Source organism: Poromitra crassiceps (assembly GCF_964638095.1).
Source record: "Poromitra crassiceps genome assembly, chromosome: 6".
In the NCBI taxonomy this organism is placed as follows: domain Eukaryota; kingdom Metazoa; phylum Chordata; class Actinopteri; order Beryciformes; family Melamphaidae; genus Poromitra; species Poromitra crassiceps.
The window spans coordinates 17,021,503-17,032,512 of NC_139627.1; positions in this window are offsets into that span (position 1 = coordinate 17,021,503).

Consider the following 11,010-nt stretch of genomic DNA (forward strand, 5'->3'; position numbering starts at 1 on the left):
GACACACTCACTTCTTTCAAAAACCAACTCAAACCCCACCTTTTCAAGAAAGCCTACAATATCTGACTTCTACCTCCACCTTCCTTTTTCATTTTGCAACCCCCATATTTGTTTTTGTTCTGTATGTGTGTAAAGTTTTATGTTATACTGTTTGTAAAGCGTCTATGAGTAAATAGAAAAGCGCTATATAAGTCTATTATTATTATTATTGTGATGTGAATGAGCTGCGGGTCCATGATGTCAGGAGTAGGGACTCCCTGATTGACAGAACTGAGGTGATTAAACGCAGGTGAGACTGATCACAGGGGGAATGAGTTGCTGAACATTTAAAAGACCAACACATTCGGGTGGTTGGAGCACCTTGCTGCTGCTGTGGTATCGGCACTCTGTTTAGGTTGTTGTGTTGGGGGGAGGGATCGATCGCGGTCAGTTATCCGCCGGCGATGAAGACAGACAGCCAGCGGGCGCGGGCCACGGGTTCATGTATGTGCTGAGGAGGGGATGCGTGGAGCCAGACAGGGTCCCAATAGAGAGTGCTGAACTCAGTGTGCTGCATAGCTCCCATGCTACGATCGGACATCACGCTGACGCCGATTGAACCTATCTGAATCCTGTGTACGTCGTCCAGCGAAGCCGTTTTCCCGGGGAGTTGGACGGCGTCCAAAGCGTAGACCCCGGGGAGGGTCGCGCCCATGCGGGCGAGTTAAGTCCATTAAGAACATTAATTGCCTATAATTATTTATGTGTGCATTTAGGCCTGTTTGTAGTTTTAATAAGGGTCGCAGGGGGAAGCAGATGAAGGAGGGCTAACTAAATGCATAAAGTGTATTCCCATGTTTTCACGTTAATCCAACAATGGTCGTTTGCAGTGCTTTTTTTTTTTTTTTTTTTTAATACAAAAAATACAACTTTTATTAAAACAAAGTTAAAACGCACTTAAAAGTGCTGTAGTCCACTGCCTGGTTGGGGTGTGATGGTCCCCAGGCCTCAGACGGTTTCGCCAGACAGTGGCTACAGGTTCTCATCCCCCTGCAGCACCGTGTGCCGGAAGGGCCTCCGCTGTGGGGCTGGGGAGCAGCTGACGGGGCGACCATTGCCGGAAGGGCCTCTGCTGTGGGGCTGGGGACCAGCTGACGGGCGACCATTCTGGCGTTCCGCACCTCCTCAAGCGGGAGTGCCAGAGGCGGTCTCGGGCTCTGTGGTCGCCGGCCTGGGCTCTGTGGTGTCGGAGCTGGTGCTGCGGGGCCTCGCTGCGCTGGAGGAGCCACACGACCTGCCAGGGCCATGTTGCCGCATCTCCTAACGACCTCTGCCATTTGGCTTCCCACAAGCCCCAGCTGAAAACAATATCTGTCTTCCGTCGGGATTAGAAATTCCGACATCAGAAGCCAGCAGATGTGCTTGCACAGCTCAAGCTCCCGGCGGAACACAGGACAGGTACAGGTGTGCGGGTCGCCCAGAGTCACCCTGAAGGTCCTGTCCTGTCCTTGGTCTTTGATGAGGAACGCTGTGGGGCCATAGTGTCTGACGATGATGGCATTCAAGACCTGGGCTTCATCTTGATGCCTCATCAATGCCTCGCTAGCAGTGTTCCTCCATATGGTCCTCCTGGACATAATCATTTGCTGCTTGAGGGTTATCCTTATGTCACAAGACAGGAACGGCTCTGCCTCTGTGAGCAAAGATCAGAACTACTGAAAGGACAACTTAGTTCTTTGTGGAACGCACACTGTTTCAGTAGTTCAGAGGGTAAGGGCGTAAGTGCTTATTGATTGAGTGTTGTTTGATCATTTGCAGTGCCTCCTGTAGAGGGTGTTTGCGTGCCGTGTTCAAGTGGTGTGCTTTAAAGCTAGGTTATGCTTAGCCCTGTGTGTGGTGGTTTCTTAAACTTAATGGAAGCCTGATTGTGGCTGGTTGTCCCCTAGTCTATTAGCCCTGTCCTCTTTTATGAAATAACTGAATTTATAAGTATCATTATCTATTTGGATTGTCTAATAAAGATTGTTATATTGTGTACCCCAGTCTGTGCATTTGATTGGTTAAGGGCTTTGACAATAGCAGTTTCTCCTGCTAACTATCCTGACAACTGCCCCAACCTTACTTACTTTTAAAAATAGACTAAAGACTTTTATGTTTACTGCCGCTTTTAACTGCTGACAGCTACTATGCAAACCCAATGAGTCCTCTATAAGTTTTAGCTCTTTCTGCAACTGCTGCGCCTGTTGCTTATTGCACTTTTTATACTCTCTTTTTTTTTTTTTAAGTTTTGTTGTGATGCTTTTAAATGTCCATTTTATTTCTTCTTTTCGTTTATTTTCCTGTCAACCATTTTATGTGCTTAATGAAGTTGCTTATTGCACTTTTTATACTCTTTTTTTTTTTTTTTTTACGTTTTGTTGTGATGCTTTTAAATGTCCATTTTATTCTTTTCTTTTCCTGTCAACCATTTTATGTGAAGCACTTTGAATTGCCTCTGTGTATGAAATGTGCTATACAAATAAACTTGACTTGACTAACTAGCAGCTTCTCCTGCTGGCACATTTATTTTATTATTATTATTAAAAACATGGGCCTGAGGATGTGGGCCTGTAGCCTATAAAATGTGTCCCCTCCACATTTGAAATAAACGTACGTCCATGCTGCCAACACTGGGTGAATGAAACAGAGTAAGCTTTAAAAACTAGCTTCACCGTGGTGCGTTAGCGCCTTCAGACCATCAGCAGCACTGCAGAGCCCTCATCAGTGTTGCTTCATGTGCATATTTACGAACGGTTTGATTCTCGGTCGTCTGTATCATACCAGTTCATGACACAGAGGCCTCAAGCGCTCCAACTGTGCCCAGGCCACCTGCTCCAAGTCCGCTCCCATGTCCATGGCAGAATGCAGCAACACTCTACGCCTGCTGGTTTAGCCTGGTATGGTTATGTTACCCTAGGAAGAAAATCTGACGTGCTAGGTGTCATTCACTCACAGGCATGTCACATACTACTCACCCCCCCCCCCCCCCCCCCCCCCCCGACCATATTTCTCCCCAAATTACTGCATTTTAATGATCTAATATGTCAGCATTTATGTGCAGAGTTACCTGTTTATCGGGCTTAGCGGTTAGAGTTGGAGTAAAGAGAGAGCCTGGCTGCTGCATCATGGGCTGCCTGCATCCCTGTATTTAAAATGTGCGCTCTGGGCCATACCAAGTCAACGGGAGTGTAATGTGGAAGTTAAAATTGCCCAATGGCGACTGTTTTATTTAGACATTCAGCCTATATTATGTTTGAAAATGTATTTTTCATTTACATCTTAGAACATCTATACATCCTCTTGTATACCCATGTGATAATAGTTCAGTCCAAGGGCTGAGGACGATGGTATATCAAAGCAAGACACCCCATCTTCCACTCACTTCCTGTATCTGAGGTTTCGCCACTTAGGAGACTGGTTATCCAATCAAGTTTCACACCATTGACAGACAGCCAATCACAGGCTGATAACCACGCCCATTTAGGAGACCGGAAGAGTTGGCGGCGATAAGGTCTCTGGCGTAAGCTAAACTACTGTTTATATCCTTCTGTATAGATTCATAAAATATAATTAATCATGACATTAATATTGGACTAATGACACTTCCCAGAGGAATTCCGTTAACTAGGTCATACTCTTAAATCTAAACTTTCGTTCTGATAAAAACCTATGGGCGTGACCTCTGGAGTTTTCCCCCTCTGAAATGCACTGCGCTCTGCTCATGCGCGCACACAAAGGCAAGGGCAGGAGAAGGTACAGACAAATACGGAAGGGAGATTGAGAACGTGTTAATTACAATATAATTATATACACACACACACACACACACACACACACACACACACACACACACACACACACACACACACACACACACACGTGTATATCTGTTAGCTTCGCTCGTTATTTCTCTTTTGGCTGCAACCCAAAAGCTGCCCCCCAACACACACATAAAGCTGGTCCATACCGTTCATTTGAACCATTTCTGATACAATCATGCTGGTGACGTAGTCGACTTATCCCCTATTTTCTGTTTGTTTTCCCCCCAGTTACTGACTGTTTGATTGAAACTTCGAGAGAACGTATAGTTAACGATATTTCAGTGTTTATGTTTATGCACTTAACGTTAACTCCACCAACAGTGATGAAAGTAACTTAGCTAACCCATACGTATTATCAAGTCGCAGATATAGCGACATCCCGACGTAAATTCATAGCACTTAGTAATGGATATGAGTGACTGATGGATGAAGGAAGAAGAGCATGGCATGCCATTCAAGTGGAAGAAAGTCGTCATCAGCAGGTTCAACATGGTCATCTGGTAAATAACGTAATGTCGCCTTTGATATACCCAGGTAGATCAGACAAATTCCCTTGCTAGCCAGATAATTTATATCTGATCTACCTGGGTGTATATCAATGGGGAGGTTACTTGCTAGAGTCTAGCAGGTAACTTTAGTAACTCAAATGTACACCTGGCCTAAAGTTTCACCCGACAAATCCTGTGTTTTAGGGGTTTTAGGTGCTTCAGCTGAACCCAGGCACAGTACTCCAGTGAAAAAGGTTAGTGACTGTAGCAATGTCATGCCTAATACTACAAATGCTTCATGGTCATTCATAATGTCTTATGATGTGAATAATGCAACCTTTCAGGAAAATGGTGGAGCTCCTCTGCATGCCAACCAAGATTTCTTCCCATCTAAAGATGAAATGGACAGAGTGGCAAGACAGTTGGCCAGAAGTACCCAACCCATCCGCACAGAGTCCCCCTGCCCCCCTCTCTTACAGGACAGTCAGGTGAGAGAGAGAGAGAGAGAGAGAGATATACTCTTTGGTTCTCTCATTACATAGCTGCTATGTCGTAGCTTGGAGGGCAGCTTTATTACAAATTGTCTTCAGTAGCTAACATGAACATAGTCTCCAAGATAAAATAAAAATCAGTTTATCTCTGTATTCATTACTGGGGGAAAATACAATGTCACACAGCAAAATACAGAAATTATGTTTTGGTTATATTAAATATCATGAAATACCTATAAGTTGCTATCTCCATAAATAGGTTATATTCTTTTCTGGTTTGGTTAATCTTTGTGATTTTGTGTGTCTGCTCTTTTCTGTGTGGCTGCATTGTCTTATATCTCCTTGGGTGTGTTTGAAAAGTTTTCAGTGAGTGGCATGGAGGGTGCCACCATCCAGAGGCAGAGGAGGGAGCTGCAGCTGCTGATTGCTGAGTTGAAGGACAGGGACAGAGAGCTCAACACCATGGCCGCTTTCCACCACAGGCAGCTCCGGGCCTGGGAGCAAGACCGCCAGCAAGTGCTTGCCTTGGAGCAGAGGTGTGCCCGTTTGGAAGGTGAGGAGACAGAGGCTGCTAGGCTGTTGATACTACAGTGAAGGCTTTGTTAAAAATAAATAAATCAGGAAATCATGTCATTTCATGTCAAATCATGCAATCATACAGGATGTTTTGTTGTTGTTGTTAATTGCATAGATGAGCTGCAGAAGCGCAATGAGGTGATCAGAGTCTTGAGTAAACGTGTCGGGATGGTGGAAACCAGGGAGGCGGAGGTCCAAAAGGAGCTCGGTGTGACCCAACAGCAGCTTCATAAGCTTGGTCAGAAAGAGCAGACCATCAGCCAAAAATGTCAAGACTTTGAGGTACTGGTACAACATTGACACAAATGTACACGCTGTTAAACAAATACCTTGTTTATCTCATGCGCAGTAGTAAGATGATTACAGAAGAACCAGGACAACTCACCAAGGATGATCCTAGTGTTTATGGGTTTTGCCTTGGTAGCAAGAATTAGTCTTCCATTATGAAGATATTTGGTAGAAATTTTGCTTTGGATCGTCACCTCCACAGGCTCATAGTCTATCTGAAAATCTACCTTAAACATCCCCATAACTGTCTGGGTTCCCACACATCTTAGAACATTTGAAGAATAGGTTTCAGCCATAAGAAAGATGTAGACAATGACAAAGTTAGTTTCATGTATTTTTTGTGGGGGATGTCCTGGCTGAAAAGTCAGGGAGCTATAGAGCTGTCTCTCAGAAGTAATCAGAAATCATTTACCCAGGGGGGGTACGGTGGTGCAGTGGTAAGCGCTGTCGCCTCACAGCTCGAAGGTCATGGGTTCGATTCCCACCTGGGATGCTGTGAAAGCTGAAGGAATGCGTGCCCGTCCGCATGTCCTCGAGTGCCCACCGCCCGGGTGGGGTCGTCAAAAGGGCCTTTCTGTGTGGAATTTGCATGTTCTCCCCGTGCCTCCCGGGGGTTTCCTTCATATAGGAACCCCCTTCATCAAAACATGCAATATCCTGGTTGCTGATGTGGTGCCTCCTCTGGTCGTGAAGGGCGCCTGTTCGAAGGGAGGGCAACTTGTTGGAATAGCGTGATCCTCCCACGTGCTATGTCCTACCAGTGAAGCTTCCCCTGTCAGGTGAAAAGAAGCGGCTGGCTAACTGCCCATGTCTCGGAGGAAGCATGGAGCCAGTTTTCGGCTCTCCCCAGATCGGCAGAGCAGCAACCAGGATAAATATAAATTAGCACTAATATCTGGGGGGGGGGAATATTTAGAAAAAAAAAAGAAATCATTTACCCAGACAACCTTCTTACGAATCGAATGGCATCACCAAATTTTGTCACTGTAATTTTGAATTAATTTGAGATGTACATATTAAGTGCTGCTACATTGCACAATCACAGTTTGACCAACAACCCCCTGAAAATGTCATTGAGCATTGTATCCTACAAAGTGTCATCCTTACTGTAATTTTAGCAAAGGATGCAGCTCTTCATCAGAGGCTTCATTGTTCTACTTTTATTTCTTTAATACTTGGTTATAATGAAATGCTGTGGTTTTTTGCACTCAAAAATCAAATGTTATGCTAAATTTGCCAGCCATACATAAAAAATACAACAACAACAAAATCTGGTAAAGCAGGATTTCTTTTAAAGTCAAACATCTTGATTGCTGTTGCAATGCTGTCCCTTAGGAGAAGAATCAGAGCCTCAACTCGACAGTCACGGCTCTGTCCTCTCAAGTGGGCTCTCTGCAGGTCAGGGAGGAGGAACTGAGTGCCATGCTCAAACTCAAGGTATACTTTTGCAAGTTCAAGTCATTTCTTGGTAATAACCCCGTAACGTATTTTGTAAAATATGTTTATATGATCATACCCTTATATGTATGTCGGTTACTGGTAGGAACGGCATGGCACACTGTATATCTGTGTACAGTCGTGACGTAATGGGCCGATGTGATCGTTTTCCCCATCAGGACGAAGACGTGAGTGAGGCCAACGTTCATATTGTCGACCTCAGAGGACGCCAGCGAGACCTGGAGACGTCGCTGAAGGAGAGTAGCTCACGGGAAAGCAGGCTCCTGATGGAGCTGGAGGAAAAGAAACGCCGTTACAGGGAGGCCAGGCACGAGAACACGCAGCTTCAGGGTACATGCCAGGGTTCAAGGTCTTTGCACACACAGTCCGTTTTTCTGTTTCCTCGTATGTGTTTTTTAATCCGTCACCTGAAAACACAGACGGGTCAAACAGCTCACAAAAGCCCATTGAGTGATGTGGAAAAACGCAGAAAGTCGAACCTGTTCCGAAAACCTTAATGACGGACGAAAGTTTCGGAGTGTCGGTGTGTAAACATGAGTGACACAACATGAGGTCGTATTTATTTGAAAACATGCGACAATTTCGGACGAAAGATATGGACTTCAGTGTGCAAAAGCCTTAACTGTTAAGTTTCATAAACAACTACAGAAGACCTGTTTTATTCGATCACGTTACACCCTCCTCGCTGATTTATTTTTCGGTAGTTCTCAGTTTTAATATAGAATAACTAAACTCACAACATGCAGAGTTTACTAAAGAAGCAGGATGTATAGGTAGGAGATTTACTATATCATGTCCTGGTTACAGAGGAGCTGCAGCAGCAGGTAACTCAAAGCAGCGCCCAGAGAGAGGAGATCATCCGTCTGAAACAGGAGCACCAGCTGCTGTGCAGGGATCTGGTCTTGTCAGGTACACCACACACGCTGCTGCAAGTCAACACGACATACTGGTCTTGTCAGGTACACCACACACGCTGCTGCAAGTCAACACCACATACTGGTCTTGTCAGGTACACCACACACGCTGCTGCAAGTCAACACCACATACTGGTCTTGTCAGGTACACCACACACGCTGCTGCAAGTCAACACCACATACTGGTCTTGTCAGGTACACCACACACGCTGCTGCAAGTCAACACCACATACTGGTCTTGTCAGGTACACCACACACGCTGCTGCAAGTCAACACCACATACTGGTCTTGTCAGGTACACCACACACGCTGCTGCAAGTCAACACGACATATTCTTTTCTGCATTTACCAGTGATTGCAAACATACAATGGACTGTAATTTACCCAGATAAAGCAGTCCAGCATTACCATTGTTTATGGACACAACTAAAGTGAAAGTAAGCCAACATTCAGTTCAGCAGGAGTATGTGGAGATAATGACCATGGTGTTCTGGGTATGCAGTATATTCCCATGTCATTTCTTTAGGCTCCTTCTCTGGACTTTGATCTATGCAATCACAGCTACTTTAGGATACTATTTCAACCAGTCTGTAAGGGAATTGCTCCTTTCCCCCCCCCTGAAACCCCCCGCCCCATTTTCTTCCCAATTGTACTTGGCCTCTCTCTCTTTGCTGCCGCGGTCGCTGCACCACCCTCTGCTGATCTGGGGAGAGCCGTAGACTAGCACCATGCTTCCTCCGACACATGCGCAGTTGCCAGCTGCTTCTTTTTACCTGACAGGGGGAGCTTCACCGGCAGGACGTAGCACGTGGGAGGATCACGCTATTCCCACCAGTTCCCTTCCACCCCGACCAGGCGCCCCGGACCGACCAGAGGAAGCGCTAGTGCAGTGACCAGGACACATACCCCCAATCAGACACCAGCCAATCGTGCCTGTATGGACGCCTGACCAAGCCAGAGGTAACACGGGGGTGCGAACCTGCGACCCTCGTGTTGGCAGGCAGGGAATCTACTGCTACACTGCCCGGACACCTGTGGACACCCAGGCATTGCTTCTGTTAACAAGAAAAGCCAGTCCTGGGGAGCCCGGTGGCACAGTGGTAGCGCTGTCGCCTCACAGCAAGGAGGTCCTGCGTTCGATTGATGCTGTGGGCGCTGAGGGTGTGTCCCCATTCCTATGTCCTCAGTGCCTATGGCCCAGGTGGGGTCGTCAAAAAGGGCCTTTCTGTGTGGAGTTTGCATGTTCTCCCCGTGCTCCCCTGGGGTTTCCTCCAGATAGCAACCCCCCACTAAAAAAACATGCAAAAAAAAAAGTCCTACCTCACTTTGACACTGGGGAGTAATCATAACACTTTCTTTTTTCCTACCAGGCGAGGGAGAGAGCTGGAAAGATGAGCTGCTGGCACTGGCCAGCTCCAAACAGGAACGCATGGAGTCTGAGCTCCACTGCCTGCGACAGGTATATGATCCTGTTTGTATTGTGATACATCATTGAATAAAAGCCAACTCTTATCCAGTCGTCAGTTTTCCACGGCTTTACTGTCTGTGAACCACCAAGAACAATGACACATCAACACAATTGAATAATAAAACACCTGTCCAGTTCTATCACAGGCTAGGGTTGACTTCTTTCCTCATTCCTCTGCTGACGTCAGAGAGGTGCCATTCTGGTTTCACAGCATACCCGAGGCTTTTCTTGCGGTTTTTTCTTCTTGGCTGTGTCGCTCTGGGTCACTAATATCCAATAGTTGTTTAGACTGTGCACAGTAATGACAAGAAATACTGGAGGCGCACTTAAAGAGCGCAGACCTAGACATAGTCCAGTCTACTGTCATATGCACATTTCCTGAGTCGGATCAGATCCGCTCCCAATTGTCATGGGCCCATGCTACACCCTTCCACCAAGTTTAATCAAAATCAGACCAGTAGTCTTTCATTAATCCTGCTAACAAACAGACAGACAAACGGCACTGAAAACATAACCTCCGGTAAATCATCATCATCATCATCATCATCATCCCTTTATTTTAAATATTGCCCAGCACCAATTTTTGGGGGACATTTTGGAAAATTCTGTGTATATTTATTTTTGACTTAATGGTTTCGGATAGTTTGACGAGTCTCGGATATTGTGAAATGTAAAATAATGCCGTATATTTATGCAGGTGTGTGAGAATCAGCAGAATGACCTCCAGCTGTTGCAGCTGAACCTAGAGAGCGCCCGGGAATCGCTGAGGGAGAAGACCACGCCGGGGTCACATGGCAGGTGAATAGTGAACAAGGAAGACGTGGCTGTAAAGAGTGAATGCACGGTGAAGAGCGTGCTTTTTTAATTCACTTGATTATTCTGCTCTTCACTATGTTGGAGTGAGTGAACAGTCTGGGGGACAACTTAAGTACACCTTCATCCTACACATTAAATGGACTGAGTGTTAATTGAGTGAAAACACCAAGATTTGAATCTAGTTACATCTATAGGCGCAGAAAATATATGTGAGGTGTTTTTTTTCTCTGTGTCTCCTAGCCAGGATGTTTTAAAATGTGGGTGCCTGGACAGCCCGTCGAGGAACTGTGGGACTGGAAGCGACATCGGCTCTCTGCCAGCGGCCAGTCTGCAAGGCACAGCCAGTGGGGACCTGGGAGTCTTCTCAGCTGCCTTCAAGGATGTAAGAGATTCTTAAAGAGCACTGACAAGTCATAGATTGTCAAATGCTTCTTTTCTGATTACATCCAGATCAATTCATACTTTTCTTTTTTTTTACAGTTCACAAACTATTGCTGAGAGCCTTCTTCTCCTCTCTTGTCAGGGTGACCGTCCCGTCTCCGCTTGTTCTCTGCAGCGGCTGTTAGATGAGTCCAGGCAGGTGGTGGCCAGTTTACAGCCCCTTCACTGCCACACCTCGTCCCACCACCACACTCCGCCCCTTCACTGCCACACCTGCCACGCCTCGCCCCA